At 46.0% G+C, this 19,226-nt stretch overlaps 1 protein-coding gene across 2 annotated transcripts in view; it reads left to right on the top strand.

Moving 5' to 3' along the window:
- Window positions 1-19,226, top strand: part of LOC147893312 (proline-, glutamic acid/leucine-rich protein) — a 61,409-nt gene that overhangs the window by 19,581 nt on the left and 22,602 nt on the right. The gene's annotated exons all lie outside the window — the stretch shown is intronic.

Genomic DNA, 19,226 nt, shown 5'->3' on the forward strand with positions numbered 1-19,226 from the left:
AGAATCCTTCCATTCCTTGGCAGAGAGGCAACGAGGGCAAGTAGGGTCGGCTCCGAACTTGGATCTCCAAAGGTTCACTGCAATCCCACCATGGATAGAAAGCCAAAAGAAGAGAGTGATCTTTCTATTCCTGTGGGATTTCCAAAGTCTCTTCCAGAAGCACCTCTGCAAATGTGCAGTGATATGAAATGTCTCCCAATGAGGAACTTTGGAAGGTCTCCAACCTCTACTACTGAGCTAGAATCTCCTGGCATTACTGACCGTGTAACAAAAGAAGGGGATGCGATGCCCTGCGTCAATCCACTCCCACTCTCCAGGGTCCCACTGCAAATACCTAATGGGAACTCCCCTGTAGAGCCAAAGCCTCCAAGTCCGGTGGAGAGTAGCCGGGGGTTTGGATCGAGGAACCACTCTGAACCTGATCCCTGCACAAAAAGCCCTACAACCCTGATAGGCTGAAAAGCAGACTCAAGCAAGATATTCTCTATGGACCTGAGGAATCTGCCACCATCATGCACACTAACGACTAAAGCATCCTCATGTGCATCTCAAAAGGCCAAAACCTGAAGGGGAACACCGCCTTCCGTAAAAGTACCTGCCCAAGTGGAGCAAGTGAGTGGCATATTATCTGTGTCTACCCAATCTGCTGGAAGGGCTGCCTCAATCTGCAAGATCCTCCTTGCACTCCCTCTGAGATGTCCTGTCAACTGAGATTTGGTCTCCTCTGGAAGCCTGTGGAAAGCGTTCCATGACCCCAAAGATGATGCGGGTCCCCTCTCCCACCTGGACCACTGCATGTAGAGTGAGGCACCAAGTGGTCTGCCATGATCATCCAATATATTGTCATTCCACACGATCGGTTGCCTATCAATTTGTTCACGAGAGGAAGGAGGAATCCTCCGAAGAGTGCTCTTGGAATTGGCCCATGCTTTCAGTATGGCAACCATGAGAGGGGATGAAGGTGATCTGAGGTGTGCTATGGTGAAAATCCACCTAATACTACTCATCCAGTCTCCTCCTGGAGAAGGTGTGCACGTCTGTATGCTGCTAAAAAGAAATGCCTTCCACAGCTCCTGCCCTGGCATAAGTCCCGCACCACCATCTTGCAGAGTAAAGCTCTGCACTGTAAATCTGGATCAATGATATTGAGACCCCCTTCTTGTGTAGGGAGGATGAGGGTCTCAAAAAGAAATGCCTTCCACAGCTCCTACCTTGGCATAAGTTCCGCACCACCATCCTGCAGAGTAAAGCTCTGCACTGTAAATCTGGATCAATGATATTGAGACCCCCTTCTTGTGTAGGGAGGATGAGGGTCGCCCAAGCCAGCCTGGCTAGGTTTGTTTGTAGTTCCTAGAATGGCACCAACATGAACAAACAAACCAGGCCGTGGCCAAGAGGACTTGGTTGACCACCACAACTCTAGAGGCAAGATCCAGCTTGGCTGAGCTCGAAAAAAGGAGCTTCCTCCTGATGCTCTCCAACACGAGAGCAAATTGCTGCGTGGAAGAAATATCTAAGCTGACCTGGCAGCCCAAATATCTGACAGGCACACCCCTCTGAACCCAAGTGAATCCTAAGTCAAGCCCCCAAACTGGAGTGTCCTCATCACTGATCCAAAAGCCATTGGATTTAGGCCAATTTATCTGCGCCCCCGCCCAAGCAAAATAGTCCAATGCTATCCTGAAAGAAGTGAGCGTCTGTGGTGTGGCATCCAAGTAAACTGCCGTGTCATCTGTTAACTCACTGTCAAGTAGCTCCTCTTCCCTTCTGATGGGAAGTCTCAGCCCAAAGATGTCAGCTTGAGATCTAACATAGATACTCATAGCTTCAGCCACGAACAAAAAAAGAAAAGGAGCAAGGGGGCATCCCTGACGGACTGATCTGGAAATTTGAAATCTCTCACCCCTTAACCCCACCAATAAGTACCCTGCTGTGGGCTGATCTGTACAAAGAGGAAACACCTTTGATCCAAGCGTCAGTAAAGCCAAAACGTAGAAGGGTGCCCTCCAAAAACCCCAATCTACTTTGTCATAAGCTTTCTCAAAATCCAAGAGTAGAATGGCTAGATTTTGGCCACTCTGCATGGCCCACTCTGAAGCTTCCCAAAAAGAGAAAATGTTATAAAAAATGCTTCTGCCATGCACAAATCCCGTCTGAGTGTCATGAATAAGATCTGGGAGAAGGGGCTGCAATCGGAGGCTGATTGCCTGAATCTTGTAACATGTCCTTAAAAGTGTGATAGGCCTCCACTGGGACACTAAATTTCTGCAACCTTCTTTCGGGATAAGGTGGATGAGACCCTCTGTGAGCGTCCCGAGCATCTTGCCAGAGTCCCAAATGCCTTGCAGGGCTGATGTAATATATTCTCCAATCATATCTTAAAATGCAATGAAAAAAGAAGGGGTGAGGCCATCCGAACCTGGGCACTTGCCCTTGTGAAGGGCTGAAAGTGCAGTCCTGAACTCTGCGTTGGTGAAAGGTGCATCAAGCAAAACATGCATATCCGGTTTCACCAACAAGGAGATGCTCTGCCAAATAACCTATCTAGCATCCTTTCTATTCTGTGTGTCAGGATCTGCAGTAAGAAGGGCGGCATAAAAATCTGAAGCTCTGCGCATGACATCATGTGGATCTGTCTGTAAAACCCCATGTGAGTCAATAAGCTGGGATACACTCTCTCTACTATTTCTAGGGCCAAGAGTAGAGAAAAAGTGTTTATTGACTCTGCCGCCCATCTGAATCCAGAAGGACTCCCTGCATGAAAGGCATACTTTGCTCTCTGATCAAGCAATATCTGCTGATGAGCCCTTGCTGCAGCAAGACGCTCTTGAATCCAAGCATCTGAAGGCCGTTTTTGCTCTTCCCTTTGCAAAGCTGCTAATTGCTGGCGAACACCAATCTCATGTCTGAGAATATCTTGTCTCCTGATACAAGCAACTGAGTGCTAGAAGTCGTTAATACCAGAAAGGGCAATAGCTACATGTGATGGATATGGCTGCCCACCCTGGACATTAGAAACCCATATCTGCAGGGCTGCCTCTGTAAGGTCCTCCTCTGTGTACAAGGCATCTGGAATCCTGATGCTGGCAGACCGGCCTCTCAAGTGAGGCTTTGAGATAGCCAGCACAACAGGAAAGTGGTCTGAAGTGGAAACCCCAGCAGCAATGCATACCGATCTACCTCTGTCTAGTGCCCAATCATCTACATAGAATCTGTCAATGCGTGCATGAATAGGCATCTGCTGCCTCCTGTTCGACCAAGAGAACAGGAGGGACTGTGGCTGAATAAGAATAATAGTGAAAAAGGAAGGCATTCCAAGCTGCTCTCTCCAAAGAGTGAAGTCCTCCTTCTCTATCCCATTTTTTGTCTGACGGTAACTCAACCATGTTAAAGTCACCTCTGTCTAGTGCCCAATCATCTACATAGAATCTGTCAATGCGTGCATGAATAGGCATCTGCTGCCTCCTGTTGGACCAAGAGAACAGGAGGGACTGTGGCTGAATAAGAATGCATCGTCCAACTAAGTATCTCTGCCACAGTAGTGAAAAAGGAAGGCATTCCAAGCTGCTCTCTCCAAAGAGTGAAGTCCTCCTTCTCTACCCCATTTTTTGTCTAACGGTAACTCAACCATGTTAAAGTCACCTCTGTCTAGTGCCCAATCATCTACATAGAATCTGTCAATGCGTGCATGAATAGGCATCTGCTGCCTGCTGTTCGACCAAGAGAACAGGACGGACTGCATCTGAATAAGAATGCATCGTCCAACCAAGTATCTCTGCCACAGTAGTGAAAAAGGAAGGCATCCCAAGCTGCTCTCTCCAAAGAGTGAAGTCCTCCTTCTCTACTCCCTTTTTTGTATAACGGTAACTCAACCATGTTAAAGTCACCTCCAATCACCCATGAATCCGCAATGGGGGCCCAGGAGAGGAAATCCTTCCACATAATGACACGTTCCTCTCTAATGTTGGAGGCATACAGGTTAAGGAAACCAACCTTACGCCCTCCAATCAAGAGAATAATCCACTGAGCCCTAGAGGGAATAATGACTCCGTATCCAACAACTAAGGGAAGAACCTTCTCTACTTCCTTTTTTGTATAACGGTAACTCAACCATGTTAAAGTCACCTCCAATCACCCATGAATCCGCAATGGGGGCCCAGGAGAGGAAATCCTTCCACATAATGACACGTTCCTCTCTAATGTTGGAGGCATACAGGTTAAGGAAACCAACCTTACGCCCTCCAATCAAGAGAATAATCCACTGAGCCCTAGAGGGAATAATGACTCCGTATCCAACAACTAAGGGAAGAACCGACTGCGAAACTGAAATAGAAGTGCTCCCCCTAGTGCCCAAGGCAAGAGACCAAAAAGTATGGCCAAAAAGCAACTTGCCTGACTTGGCACAATCTCTAGAATCCAGTTTGTGCTCCTGAATAAATAAGATATTAATGGAACCCCCAGTAACACCTGGATGAAGCTGATCTTGGATCAGCTGTCTGCGGCGGCGATGTGGGACGCCACCTAGGCCCTATATGTTCTAGCTAATAATCCTCATCGACGGGAGGATGTAGAGTGGAACACCTTACCCGACCTAGTGGCAGAAACAAACCCCTCAATAGGGGAAAACCACCTGCTCAAGGAGCGAGGAATGGAACCAAGTGGCGGAAAATCAACAGGGGAAAGAACCCTGTCACCTAACGAAGAAGCCTTGTCAACAGGAAACCCAATCACTAGCTCACCTAAAGTAGAGGGCACAAACTCCTCCTCTGGGAAATTTGAAGCATCTGCCAAAGGTGAAAATGAGTTCCTGTGAATCAGGCCAGAGATCGGAGTGCGAAGGATCCCTTCTGAGGGAAGATGATCAATAGTGTAAACCATCCCCTTCCCCCTGTCCAAGGGAGGAAGTGAGGACTGCTCTCGATCTTGTGTCTGCCCAGCCGCGGAGACCTCTGTTGCCTCGAGGAGAGTGTCTGGCACCGTTGGTTCTAGGGGAGAAGCTGCAACCGGGGAGGAGGTTGTAGCTGAAGCGTCTCGGACTGCGTGAGGTGAGACTGGAGGGACAGCTTGAGGTGAAGCAGAGTCCACTAGTGTATCCTCGTGAACTGAAGGAGGAATCTGCACACGAACCGGAACCCACTGGTATGCATCGGGTGCCCCTAAGGTAGAAGGTTGAGAGGCACCTAAGGTAGAAGGTGGCGGTATCAAAGGAGCACTTAGTGGAGGAGCACTCCGGCGAGTAGGAGCTATACCACCATCCTGAGGAGGACCGCCATGTGGAGGTCGAGGAGCAGGTGCTGGACCTGTATTAACTCCCTGTCGAGGCTGAGGAGCAGGTGCTGGACCTGTACCACCCCCTTGTCGAGGCCGTGGGGCGGTAGCTGTACCAAAGGGCTTTTGGGCCTTTTCTTCTTCTTGGGGCACTCCCTAGCAAAGTGTCCAATTGTTTAGCATATCCTGCACTGGTCCTGCGTGCCTGTAATCTTTACTGTCTGGCGAAAAAAAGAACCATCCGGGTGCTGGATCATAATATGGTTCATCGTGAGGTTAGGATCCTTACAGAGGACCCTAACTCTAGGTACCCCATCAGCCTTGGTTGCCTCTGCTGCAGTCAATGGCAACCCAGGGAGGGGAGGGATCTGAGAAACCGCAGCGAGCTCCCCAATAACAGAAAGAAGTTGATGGTAAACCCAGGGAAGCTCGGGAAATCTGATGAAGAGCGAAAAGATTTCCTTATCTGCCTCCACTGGGTCAAAACTAATATCAAAGGCGTCAAAGAAGATCTTCCTGTGTCCCAGGTGTAAGAACTCAGCTTTGAGCACTGTGTGCTCGCAGCCTCTGAAGTGTCAAAAACAACCTGGAAAAAATCTCGTCCTAGAAGACGAACATGTAACAATCGTGGAGTGAGGTTTGGGGGGAGAGCCGCAAGCATCTAGTCTTTGGCTTGGGATCTGGAAGGGTGAGAGTCGAAGATGCGTGCGAGCAACGTGGTAGAGCATTCAATCTCTACGTCCTTCTTGAGCTGTTGCAACTTGTCTTTAGAAAAAGTAATAGTTTTCGCTGCCGGTGGAGGTGGAGTAGGATTGGCTGACGGAATATCCATCGCCAATCGAGGTGAGGAGGCCGACTCGGACATTTTTGAGGCTCCGTCCACTCCAAAAAACGCTGCGGTAGAAGGAAGAGAGGGGAGGCAGGAAGAAGGGAAAATGCGACGGGTAGGGAGTGGGGAAGAGGGAGGGTTGAGGCAGGAGCGGGGGGAAGGAGCGGGGTAGAGGGAGCGGGGTAGCAAGGAAGGGGGAGCGGGCCGAGAGGGGAGGGGGCAGCTGATCGGGAGAGGATAGAAGGGGTAGAGGAGAGGGAGGTAGAGGCGGGGTAAGGGAGCGGGTAGAGGAGAGGGGTGGGAAGGGTAGAGGGAGAGGGGTGTAGAGGCGCGGGAAAGGGTAGAGACGAGGGAAGGGTAGGGGAAGGGTAGGAGGAGGGTAGGGGAAAACGGTTTTGAGAGGTTTCATGCTTGAAATAAGTGCAAATGTGTGTTGAGAACTTGAGGTTGATGCATTGATAGGGGACTTACAGTTCTAAAAGCTTGAAGCATTGTAAGAGAGTAGAAACTACCCTACTTGTGGGTAAGACCCTCTCATGGCTTTCCTATGCAAAACATGTGAAATGACAACTCATGGAGAAAAGCTTTGTTATGCCGAGAAGGAAGAGAATACCAACATGGTATCATTCTCATATTGCTCTTTCAATATTGAGCACTTGAAGGACCACGGAGATGAAACCAAGAATGAGCTCTACATCAAATACTACACCCGCTCTAATGCAGCTGAAGAGAAACAAGTTTTTGTATAAAACAAGAAAAGGGAAAGAGCCAAAGATGATAGACTTTTTGAGTTCTATCCTCCATCAACAAATGAAGAATCAAACTTTGTGGTAGAAGACAAGGACTATGCCTTTTGAGCACTTTGTCTTTAAAATTTTATTTATCATCACTTGGTCAAATTTTGAGGTTCTCTGGCTAGAGTAGTACTCCAAAAAGAATGTTATGTGTTTTGTCTTTGCAAATCACCTCTGGTTACCATATGATGTAGGCCATGTGATATGTGTTTGGTCTATCCCATTTTTGTAAATCTTGACCCTTGGGCACCTTTGCTAGCATGAGATCCTAGCCATAGATTTATCCTTGAGCACCATGAGATGGCATGTGTGACCACCATGAGATGGCATGATAAACTTTGTGAGTAGATGTATTCTTGACATAGCAAGAGGCAAACCCTTGAGGGGGGGTATGTTGGGATAAATGTGATCAAGGGCTTGCTCTAAGGTGCATGTGTGCATCTAGGGAAGTCACGTGTGTGTGTGTGTGTGTGTGTGTGTGTGTGTGTGTGTGTACCTAGTGCTATGAGGTGTCTAGGCCATGACATAAGTGATGATGTAAGTGCAAGGCCCCCACATGGGAGGTTCCTTTGATTTAGGAAGTCCCCTTGATATAGGGGGTGATTCCCCTGATGTATGGGAGGTGCCTATGATCTAGGCCACCCTCTCCCCATTTCTATAAGAGAGAGTCACCTCTCTCACAATTAATAGAACAACACATTTGGTTTTGCATCTTGTGTTCTCACTTCTCTTCCAAGATGCATCTCTTCTATCCCACTCACCTCTTCAGATTCCTCCCCTATGGCAAGACATATAAATGTCACAAAGACGTATGAAAGGGCAAGGCAGAGTTTCTTCTGGGAAGGTCGTGGAGAGCTATAGTCAAACATGTTGCTGAATGTTTGCCATGCAAGCAAAATGAAGTGGACAGCAAACTACCAGCTGGTTTGTTGCAGCCATTACCCATTCCAGAGGGCAAGAAATGGACACACATAGCGATGGATTTCATCACAGGATTGCCTTCTATAGACAAGGGATGGGACAACATCTATGTAGCGGTGGATAGGGTAACCAAACAAGCCCATTTCGTACACACTAAGACCCAATATTCAACATCACAGGCAAACTATCAGCTTGTTTTTTGCAGCCATTACCCATTACAGAGGGCAAATGGACACACATAGCGATGGATTTCATCACGGGATTGCCTTCTAAGACAAAGCATGGGACATCATCTATGTAGTGGTGGATAGGCTGACAAAACAAGCGCATTTCATACCGATATTCAGCATCATAGGTTGCTTGGCAGTTCACTGATCACGTGCTTAAGCATCATGGATTCCGTGTTACTATATTATGAAATCAAGTAAATTTTGTTTTGTAACCACAACAAACCTTTATGCAATTCAAAGTCAGGATGATCCTGGTATGACTATTCTCAAAGGATGGCTACTGTCTTTGAATTCAGCATGTACTTTTCTTGAACGCTATTTATCCAATCTTGATAGATGGTAGAAATTTCAGACAATGTACAAGCCCACATCCTAGACAAGGCATTTGCAACCACATTTTCTTTCCCCTTCCTGTATTCAATGTTGAAACCATAGGAGTGCACTGAAGCCAACCAACTCTTTTGCTTGGTTGACAAGTTGGGCTGTGTGAGGAAAATCCGAGTATCCTATGATATGTTTTGACTTTGATTTTGCTCCTATACAGGTATCAATGCCACTTTTTGAAGGCATGTAGGATGGCCTAGATTTCCTGATCAACATGGTAGTTGAGCCCTTTGGCATCAAATTTTTGGCTTTCAAAAGCTATTACACCGTGCTCTTGCCGTAGAACATCCCCCAAGCCTTTGCCACTAGCATCTTCCTCCACAATTAATGGCCTTGAGATGACAGGACATACCAATGTAGGGGTATGAGTCAATGCAGATTTCAGGTCTTCAAAACCGAGCTGCGTTTCTTTTGACCACAAAAAGGCATCCTTCTTCAAGAGGTCCGTAAGAGGAGCTTCCTTTTTGGCAAATTTCCGAATAAATCGTATGTAGAAGGAAGCTAGAGCACAAAAAGGCATCCTTCTTCAAGAAGTCTGAAGAGGAGCTGCCTTCTTGGCGAATTTTGGAATAAATCATATGGGTGGGGTTTAGTTGCTGTGGCTATTTCCTCACACATTTCACTCTAGGAGAGCCGCCCACTTCCATTCTTCACTCTCCCCGTCTCTTCCATACTCCCTCCCCTCCCTTGCTCTTCTCCTCCTCCATCTTCATTCTTGTGGAGTCACATTGTCACAACTTGGTTATGCGCTTACATGACACAAGTGATGGGTGGGTGCTTTGCAAAGCTCTCATAAGGAGTTGTTCGGGAGAGGAATCTCCATCAACATTCCTCCAAGATTCACATGACACGTGGAGTCACCGCCGGACTATACATTTTGGTTGCCATTGTCGAGGAGTTAGAGGTATGCTTTTGCAATGCATAAAAATTCTTTTGTTAACCGGTGAATTGCTCATTGTTTCTATCTTAGCTAGGAGCTTTGATAGTGGATTATAGATAAAGTGTGAGTGGATATTGACTAAGGGAAAGAAGAAGCTGCCTTTTTAGCTTTGCAGTCCACAAGAGGAGAAGCTGAATGTTCAACAAAGATTACATCTCTACTGACAATAATCTTCCCAGTATTTGGTTGGTATAACCGATACCCTCTGCTCTCCTGGCTGTAACCAATAAATATGCATTTGATTGCCTTGTCATCAAGCTTATGTCTCAGCTGAGATGGTACATGAACATATGCAAGAGACCCAAAAATTCTCATGTGTGAAAGTGAAGGCTTCTTGCCTTTCCATGCTTCATAAGGTGTAACAGTCTTCAATGCCCATGTAGGTGATCTATTCAGCACATAGTTTGCACACATTACTGCATCAAGCCAAAATTTATTTGGCAAAAACTTGGCCTTAAGCATGCATCTGGCCATCTCCATTGTGGACCTGTTTTTCCTTTCAGAAACAGGATTCTGCTGAGGAGTGTAAGGAGTAGTACATGAGTGAATAATGCCCAGTGAAGAGAAATGCATCAAACTCCTTAGACATATACTCTCCCCCCCTATCCGTGTTGAGGGTGACAAGCTTGCATCCTGATTCATTCTCAACCATATTCAGCCACCTCTGAAAACATAAGAAAACTTCAGATTTGGCTTTTAAAGGATATACCCAGCAATATCTTGTGAAATCATCAATGAGAGTCATAAAATATTTGTATCCCCCAATGGCATTTGTCCTCATGGGGCCACAGACATCACTGTGTACTAGCTGCAATTTCCTTTGTGAGAGTTTTGGACAATTCCTTTGAAAAGGAAACCAATGCATCTTACCCAAAAGACAACCCTCACACACATGTTTGGAAACTGTGTGAGTTTGAGGTACATCATTTGCCATCTGCTGTGAATGTAGCTTTGCAAGAGCTCTATAATTGAGATGACCCATTCTCTCATGCCAAAGATGAGTTTCAGCAAGTTGTGAATCTGAAATCGCAAATGCTTCGATAGAAAGTGCAGCTGAGTGATGATCAAGGTGATAAAGCCCTTTTTGCAAAGTGTCAGTGAGAACTATAGCATTGTCATCACGAAGATCATAAACTAGGCATCTGTAGCCATCAAAAATAACTCTAAAACCTGAAGTGGCAATTGCTGAAATTGAAATCAAGTTGACTTCAATTCCAGGCACAAAAAGAACATTTGTCAAATTAACAGGATGGCTTGAAATGGATGTGAGCTGCACATCTCCAATTCCTTTAACAGCATATGAAGCATTATTAGCACATGTGACAGTCCTTCCTCGAGGTGCATCAGCTAAAGAATGAAACAACTGTCTGCAAGATGTGACATGCTTGGAAGCACCACTATCAAAGTACCAGGACTGAGCATCATTAGCAGTAAAGAATGCATCAGCTTTGGAGGGATCAAATGAGCAATGGACAGCCCAAGCTCAATCATCCTGAAGAGCATGTGCATGTGAAGCATCTTCTGACTCATGGGATTCAATAGCATGAGAGGCATTAACTGTCAATCATGCTTTCTTTTTCTCCGAAGCAATGCGCTTCCTGCATTCTGAAATGTCATGTCCAAGCTTGCGACAATAGTTGCATCTTTTCTTCTTTGACTTACTTGCTGTATTTTTAGATGCATGGGTGGAATTGCAACTACTATGCGCAGATTTTGGCTTGCCCATAGGCTTGGAAGCCTTGCCTCTTCCTGTCTGCCGTGAAGCAAATGCATGATCAAGAATAATGGCTTGTCTATTAGCTCTACTTTGCTCTTCCTGCAAAAGCAAAGTAACTAGCTGATCAAAAGAATAGTGGTCTGAATTACCCATGGCCACATCGAAGGGTTGTAGCAAACCCTTGATATGTATCTGGCAGACCATTCAATGTGGTACTGACAAGCTGTGAATTTGGCACCACCTCATCAATGTTGGCAAGTTGTTCCATGAGGTCCTTGACCTTTGTCAGGTATGCATTCATAGAGTCACCTTCATTCATGCTGACTTCCTGTAATTGCCTTCTCAAATATGCAACACGTGCCTCATTGCGAATCTGATAGAGAGAAGCCAATTTAAGCATCCTTTGCTGTCCTGCAAGACCGAATGTGTGGAATAATGATTCTCTTGCATGATAAAGCAATACATGAATGTGCATTTGCATCTCTTGCATCCCATCTTGTCTGTTCCTGAGTTGGAAGAGTAGTAGTAGGAGTGCTAGAAGATGAGGCATCAGGAGTACCCCCTGCAAAGGGACCAGCAGTAGAGGCAACCACTGTAGCATTGGCTGGCCTCAGATCAACCCCAGAAACAATATTCCACAAATGCTTTGCAACAAGAATATGTTTCATGAGATAAGACCACATCGGATAGTTGGTGCCATCCAACTTATCCTCTTCACGAAGAATGCCAAATAGATCTTGATTGTTCCCAGTCATAGCAAATGTGATACCCTGAAAGAGACCTGAAAACCCAAAAGCCTCAAGGCTATCACTGCAAAAAGCTGGCTGTCCAAAAATGACAGCAAACATCTGCAAATTTCCGACCCAAATCAAAGGGCAAATGCAGATCTGACCCAAATGTGACTGTGGCAGGCAATGTTCACTGCAAAAACAGCAAATCTGGCAAAAGCCCCAAATTTATTGAGGGCGAATAGGCCAAAAAGAGGGCAAATGCAGAAAAGCCCCAAATTTTGCTTAAATTTTTGCAAATGTGACCCAATGTATAGCCTCAAGGCTTGAAACTGCAAAAATATGAGTTACTATCCCAAACACCAGTTGAAATTGAGCTCCCAACACAAAAGCCCCAAATTTTGTTGACCTGAGTGATGACGTGGCACAATGTGACAGTCGTGAACCTGAAAGTAACTGAAAACTTCAATTTTTAGAAGGATTTCAGTTGTCGACCTTGTCAAAAGTATTGTATTGACAGGTTGACGGTCCAGATGTCAAAAGCCCTAAATTTTTCTGTTGGAAATTAGGGTTTGACAGTAAAAACTATCAAAAAACAGTAAAATACTGCAAGAAATTTAACACGTGCCAAATGCTGTACCAAATCCTGGAGTAAACACAACTGTACGGATGCCAGTACGATAACATGTACGATGCCTGTACGGAGGCTGTACAATGCTTGTACGGAGGCTGTACGATGTCTGTACGGAGGCTGTACGATGTTCGGAACAGGTGCTGAGTACGGTACGGGGTAAGTACGATGTACGGATCATGTACGACAGAAGTACGGCGTACGGCGTAGGTGCAATGTACGAAACGCAAGTACAAAGCTGTACGATGGCACAAGTACGGAGCTGTACGGCGATGTACGTCCTGTGTGCAAGCTATGTGTACGGGCGTTCGTACAGTCGTACGGATTGTACGGATGAAGAAGTAGATGCAAATCCGGAGGCAAGATACAAGTCCAACGAGTCTGTACGGCGAACAGGCTGAAGCAGTGATGACCAACAGAGGAGCAGACTCCCAATGAGCAATGGAGGACTCGGGAAGCTGAGGAGAGCTGGAAGACAAGTGTAGACCCTTGCTCTGATACCACTGTAGAATCGATTGAGAGAGAGAGAGAGTGCAGGTAGCAAAGCGTCGCACAAGTCTTAGCCCTTACATCAAACTTGGATAATGAAAAAGAAAGAGTACAAGGTACAAGTACTTAGACCTAGGGACTAAGTGTCCTATGTGGCCTAAAAGGCACTAACACTACAAGTGCCTATATTTATGCCTACAAGGCACATACCATGATTTATAGGGCATCACTAGAACCACCAGGAGATGGCCTACAGGTGGGGGTTCATGGGATTCCCGGATGGGGGACGGGGAAGAAATAGGTACACCTCAACAATGAAGCAGTAGATTCCTACTAAAATCATATACCTAGATGAATCTAGGAAGATTCCCAAACTCATCCTCTAAAAACACAACATAGTGCACTTTCAATCTCACGATAGTCACTCATAAGATTGAAAACCATAAACTCCATCATGCATAGCAGGGACTAGCTACTATGACATCCCCACTGACATCATCAGCGCCCAACAGTGGGGGTAGACCATAGTATAAAAATATGCTCTCACACATACAAATCCACACACCCACACATACTTGAGCATCCATTTATACAAAGTCTTCGTACTAAGTTTCTGTCGGCACTCTGGAGGTGAAGGGCAGACTCAACCATGACGAAGGCTAGCACTAAAGGAGAAGGCTAATCAAAAAGTAGTCCAAAATCTCTTCATTCAAGCTACAACTCCTTATGAAGTCTAAACGATTTCATTTTAGTCTCTCCAAAACGAGCATCTAAATCTAGTTGATAGGGCAACGCACCATTTAAGATAGAAAGAATTATCGCAATATCAACAGGCCGCAACTTGGATGAAAACTTCACTAGGTGAAATTTACATGTCCGCTAATACGGCAAAAGCATATACCTAGATGAATCCAGGAAGATTCCCAAACTCATCCTCTAAAAACACAACATAGTGCAGTTTTAATCTCACGATAGTCACTTATAAGATTGAAAACCATAAACTCCATCACACATAGCAGGGACTAGCTACTATGCCACTAAAATCATTACCAGAATTTGGTCTCAGCTCTAGACAAACCGTCACCCAAGGAGTATTTTCTATTTCATTTGGCAATTGGCCATGGGGGCCTACCCATTAGCCAATGGTGGTTAGTACAGATGCATAAAGATGGGACGTATATTAAGCTCCAATCGAGATAGCATGACCTTGTAAGGATCATTCGAAATTATCCTTTCGAGGACAAGCATTTATTTGCATTGTGTTTTATGTATATGGTCAAAAGGTTTTAATGCCAAAGTTGTCGATGACGGTGATGGCACTAACAAGATCTATCTAAAGCCAACGGCCTTGGTGCACCTAATTCTGAAATGTGCCAAGGGGCATATGCCTTAGAGATGTAACATGTGGCATCTAGATCCATCTAGGCATTTGGGACTTTGCAGCTAAAACTAGAAATGAAATAAAAAAAATGGATTGACGTGAGTTTTGCTACAAGAAACGGTTGGGAGAATAATAATCGTGCCATAGCCCATTATCTTGACGCAGAACTCACAAGATTGACTAGAGCGTTTCATTTGGTATCAGAGCATTTTAGGTGCCTAGTTCAATGTAGATTACAATCGTGTGGGTGGTCAATGGACAAGGGAGCAAGCAGCAATTCCAGTAAAATTGAACGTCTGGAGTCAGTGACAACCAATGCGTAGTAGTCTGCCGTGGAGGTTTCATGAACTCGGAGCGGAGTGATTAGGATTGAGCTAGTATTATTGCCCAAGCGTCAACTTGGGAAGATAAAGAGTGTTGACAGTGGAGGTGTTCAACCGTGCAGCAGAGGTGCGTGGAATGGAGTGGAAGACTCCGCTTAGGAAGAACGTGTTGGGGCAGTTGAATATACATCAAGAGTGACGAAAGAATTCGACGTTGTTTAAGTAAAATTGTTGAGGTTCAAGGTGATGGTCAAATCAGCAGCACGTTGTGGTCATCCTTGTTAAGCGGTGACCAGCTATGATTGTTGGTGTTAAAATTATAGCAAGTGCACATCTTGAAAATAAGGAGATTGATCAATATTTTTCTACTCGAAAAGAAATAGAGGGTTGATGTCTACAGATTAATTTGCATCATATTTGTCAAGCCAAACATTTTACTAGGAGTCTGAAGAATAATGTCTACGAAACAAAGGAGAATCTGCAAATTGACAACAAGCACAGGAAAAAAAAACTATTGAGGCAGCTGAAAAAGAATTTATACCAAGAAGCTTCTACTCCTTTACGATTCGGTTCTATATAGAGCTTTAAAGTTCCTTTGGTTCTTAGTTATGATACTAATTTTACATCCTCATTGGCAACCTCTAATACGAGGGCTCCTATCATTCACCACCCAGCCTTCAAACCCTGAGAGAGTTTCCTTGTACGTGAACACGAATATCCCCACGAGTTCCATCCACCCTTTTTCTCTCAGATGGACCTACCTTTCTCTAGAGCCTTCCCCCATGCCTAGCACTTGCCATTTGGCCTTCCCCTTTGGTGCCATGTGTCCCACAGGGGACCTTACCATAAGGCTCCTTTTTGCACCTTCTCAATATTACCTCTAAACCCAAGCCCTCTAGGCCTCAAAAATGCCCCTGCCCCCATCCCCCCAGGTCGTGAGCTCCAAGCCCTCGCGGGGGGCTGCTGCAAGTCGCGCCTCTGCACCAGGCCCTCTAAGGGCAGCTGATGCTATCGCGCCACCTGCCAAGCCCTCTAGGTCCCCCGTGGTTGCTTCTAACCTCCTAGGCCCTCCCTTGGGCTGCTGCAATATCGCACCATAGTGTAGAGCTAGTTCCAAGCTGTGCCCCTGCACCCTGCAAGGCCACCGCGGCCTCAAGAAACAAGTTGAGGGGCTGCTTGGCTATCCTCTAGGCTACGTGCACCTTCTCAGCCACCTTCTAGGCCACGACAACCTACTCAAAAACCCTCCAAGCCACAATGACCTGCCCGACTATCTCTAGGTCTCTGCAACCATCTTGGCTACCTTCACACCTGATTGCATTTAGAGAAGAACACACGGGGGCTACTCTCAGTCCCCACCTACCTACTTGGAGTCTCATCTGCACCAAGCCCTTCCATGGGCAGCTTCAAATGCCACGACACTCCATAAAGGAAGGAGGACCGGCAAGCAAACAAGCAAATCGTCAAAGCCAAGCCTACAAAGATCCTAAGAAGCACAAGAAAAGATCAAGAAAGAGAGGGTCCTGCAAGCTGAAACAGATCTGCCATTATTGTGTCCACCAGAATGAAGATTCCAGCCCACCAACACCTCAGTTCTCAGTGCGCCTTGCACCAGACAAGAGCTAGAAGTGAGGCGTCCAAGAATATGGCCTCAGATGCAAGAAAGGAAGACTTTTGTCGTGAAGAAAGTCAAGAAAACCTCCAGAAATGGCCCAGAATGGAGGCGTCCAGGTCCAGGAAGCATGTCAGCAACAGAGAGCACCAAGGGGAGGAGAACTGTCCAGAAGAAAGCTCCAAAATCGACTGTAAGAGGGAGGCTGTAGCAATCCGCCATCTTCAGAATGAGGGACTTCTGGTAGGGGTGAAAACTCAAAACAGCATGGAAAGGAAAGGAAGGGCTCTTGGGCCTTCCAGGGGCTTCCAGAGGTGACACCCAGGTGCCACAAGAGGCAAGCAGAGAGGCCACACTAGCTCCACACACAGACACATGGCAAAATGAGGCGTGGGAATTTAATGCCCCTAGGGGGGTCAGTTGGCAAACCATGACCCTAATGCTTGAAACCAATGAGCCTACTTTGTAGGATCTCTAGGGGGTCAATTTTTAAAGGATGAGCCCACTAAACCAAACCAACGACCTTAGAAACTGAAGCCAGTCTAATAGCACTAGGAGTTGCACTTATTGCACATGAAATCAAAGGTACCTTTGGGGAATTAACTAAGGCCCCTAGCCTAGCACCCTAGACTAAATTCAGTGACAGTTAGTTTGGACACTTCACCATCACCACCACGTCCCCGTGACAGTGATCACAGAGTTCTTCCAGCCAGAGCATACTGTCCGAATGATCACAGATAGCACGCAAGACAAAGAGACCCCGAGATCGAGACGCGGCACACTCAGCAGAGGACAGATGCACATATCACACTAGCTGACATTTCATCTATGTTCAGACCCGGATACGGTCAACAGGGGTTACTGTGGCGCTTGTCAAGCGTAGAGCTGCTACCATGAGATCACGATCAGCTACAATTCCAGACAGTAGACAGCAAATCTATCACGGGTTTTTGCATGCACACCGTACTTTGTCACTACTTTTGACATTTCATGTCGCTTGTGTGCTATATTGTATTGACTATGGTGACATTGACTATGTCCTACACAGTCTTCTAGCATGGGTTAGGATGCTCGTTTAGTAGCTCCACCCTTTTGCTCATTGTATCAGGTTTTCTATCAGTCTCATAGACACATCGGTCTTTACTAGACTTTAATAAACTCTCTCTCTCTCTCTCTCTCTCTCTCTCTCTCTCTCTCATGTATGAATGAAAGAAAGAATGACAGAATGAATGAATTATTTAAAACATAAGAAACTAAAGGAACCACTTACATTTATGTACCGCTTCCTACAATGATGCAATATTAGAAAGCACATGCAGTCTAACTAAAAAGGGTTCCCATCACATGTGGCAAAGGGGACAATGTATTAGTCCCATATACGACGGAGTGCCTAAACTTCCTACTTAAAGGCACAGGTGTCAAGGCCTTAGAGTATCCACCATGGGGACTTTCGAATGCCCTCCATCTGCTCCAGCAATGCTCCCTCCCCATCTGCTCCAACACTGCTCCATCCCACTCCAGCCCGTTTGCTCCAACACCGTCTGCTCTACCTACTAACCCATCATAGCTGCACCTATTCATCCACTGCTCACTCACCTATTCACCCACCTGCAAATCCGTCTGCTCACCTGCTCTACTCCACACTTGCTCACCCGCCATAGCTCTGCCTGTTTCTTGCTTGCTACCAGACTCCCAACCATTCCCACAAAGCTTGCCACATTCCAGCCAGCCATTCGTGGCCAACCACTCCAATCACTCAGTTGCGACAGCTCCAAGTCCCAAGGAACGCTTGCTCCAGATCCGCTCGGGACTGCTCCAGCCTCCAAAGGGCCAATTTGCGACAGCTCCAACTTCTAGAGCATTTGCTCCAGGTTTGATACTGTTGCAGCTGCACCTCCATCAAGTAATAATTCTGCTCCAACCAGCCAGTTGCCTAAGGTAATGAAGGGGAAAAGAGGCTAATTTAGAAGTACTCTAGAGGGGATAGTGGAGGGAGGTTTTGATGTGACATCTAATCCTATCCAACCCTCCCCCTTTCCTCCTCCTACGTGCCTACTCTCCCTCCCTCCCTCACCCCCCCCCATCCCTCTCTCTCTCTCTCTCTCTCTCTCTCTCTCTCTCTCTCTCAGAGTTAGTGACATAGAAGATGCTACAAAAATTCTGGCAAGACCCAAGAGCAAAATACAGTTCTACAAACAGGAAATCAATCCACTGGACAGCTATGGGATGCAAAACTACCTGGGGAAGACATAGCAATGTTTAAAAGGCATCTAATATGCACAATGAGAACCAGCTCACATGATCTAAAAGTGGAGAAGGAAAGGTGAGCAAGACTTAGGGTCCCAAGAGAAGAAAAAATATGCAAAATCTGCCCCACAGGGGAGGTGGAGAAATAAACAGCATGTACTCCTAAGATGTCGGGCCTATGCACACATCAGAGAAAGATATGATGATAATAGAGGCAAAAATGTACTAGATCACCCAACTACAAATCTAGGAAGTTATATAAAAGAAGTTTTGGAAGATCGCAACAAGATCTTTCACAAGCACACAAGCTAGCTCAAGAAGTACTAGCTACACAGCAAGTCTGGTATTTTCTTTCACCAGATGCAAAAGATCCAAACCCAAAGACTCACTGTCTTAAATTGATGTAATGAAGGCCACCCTATGATAGAGTCACAGTTGTTTGATATAATAACTTCGAGCTGAGATGTCATGTGCGCTCATCGACTCTCTAATACCCAGAAATGTAGTAGCTACTCTCTCTCCTACCCCATCTCCTTCTTTCTCCCCCTTCCTCTCTCCCCCTTCCGCTCATTCTATTTCCTTTCTCTAATCTACCCCTGCTCCTTCTCTACATTCGTATCAGAGCACCTTCCTAGGTCCCTTATGCTTTGTTTTCATTCTGGAATATGGTCTTTTCTTGCTAGGTATCATAATTGTGAAGAAACACTCTCTTCCAACCACCACGAAATTCAC

The sequence above is a fragment of the Dipteris shenzhenensis genome, chromosome 15, assembly GCF_047967505.1.
Source record: "Dipteris shenzhenensis isolate YYH24624 ecotype China chromosome 15, Dip_SZ_1.0, whole genome shotgun sequence".
In the NCBI taxonomy this organism is placed as follows: domain Eukaryota; kingdom Viridiplantae; phylum Streptophyta; class Polypodiopsida; order Gleicheniales; family Dipteridaceae; genus Dipteris; species Dipteris shenzhenensis.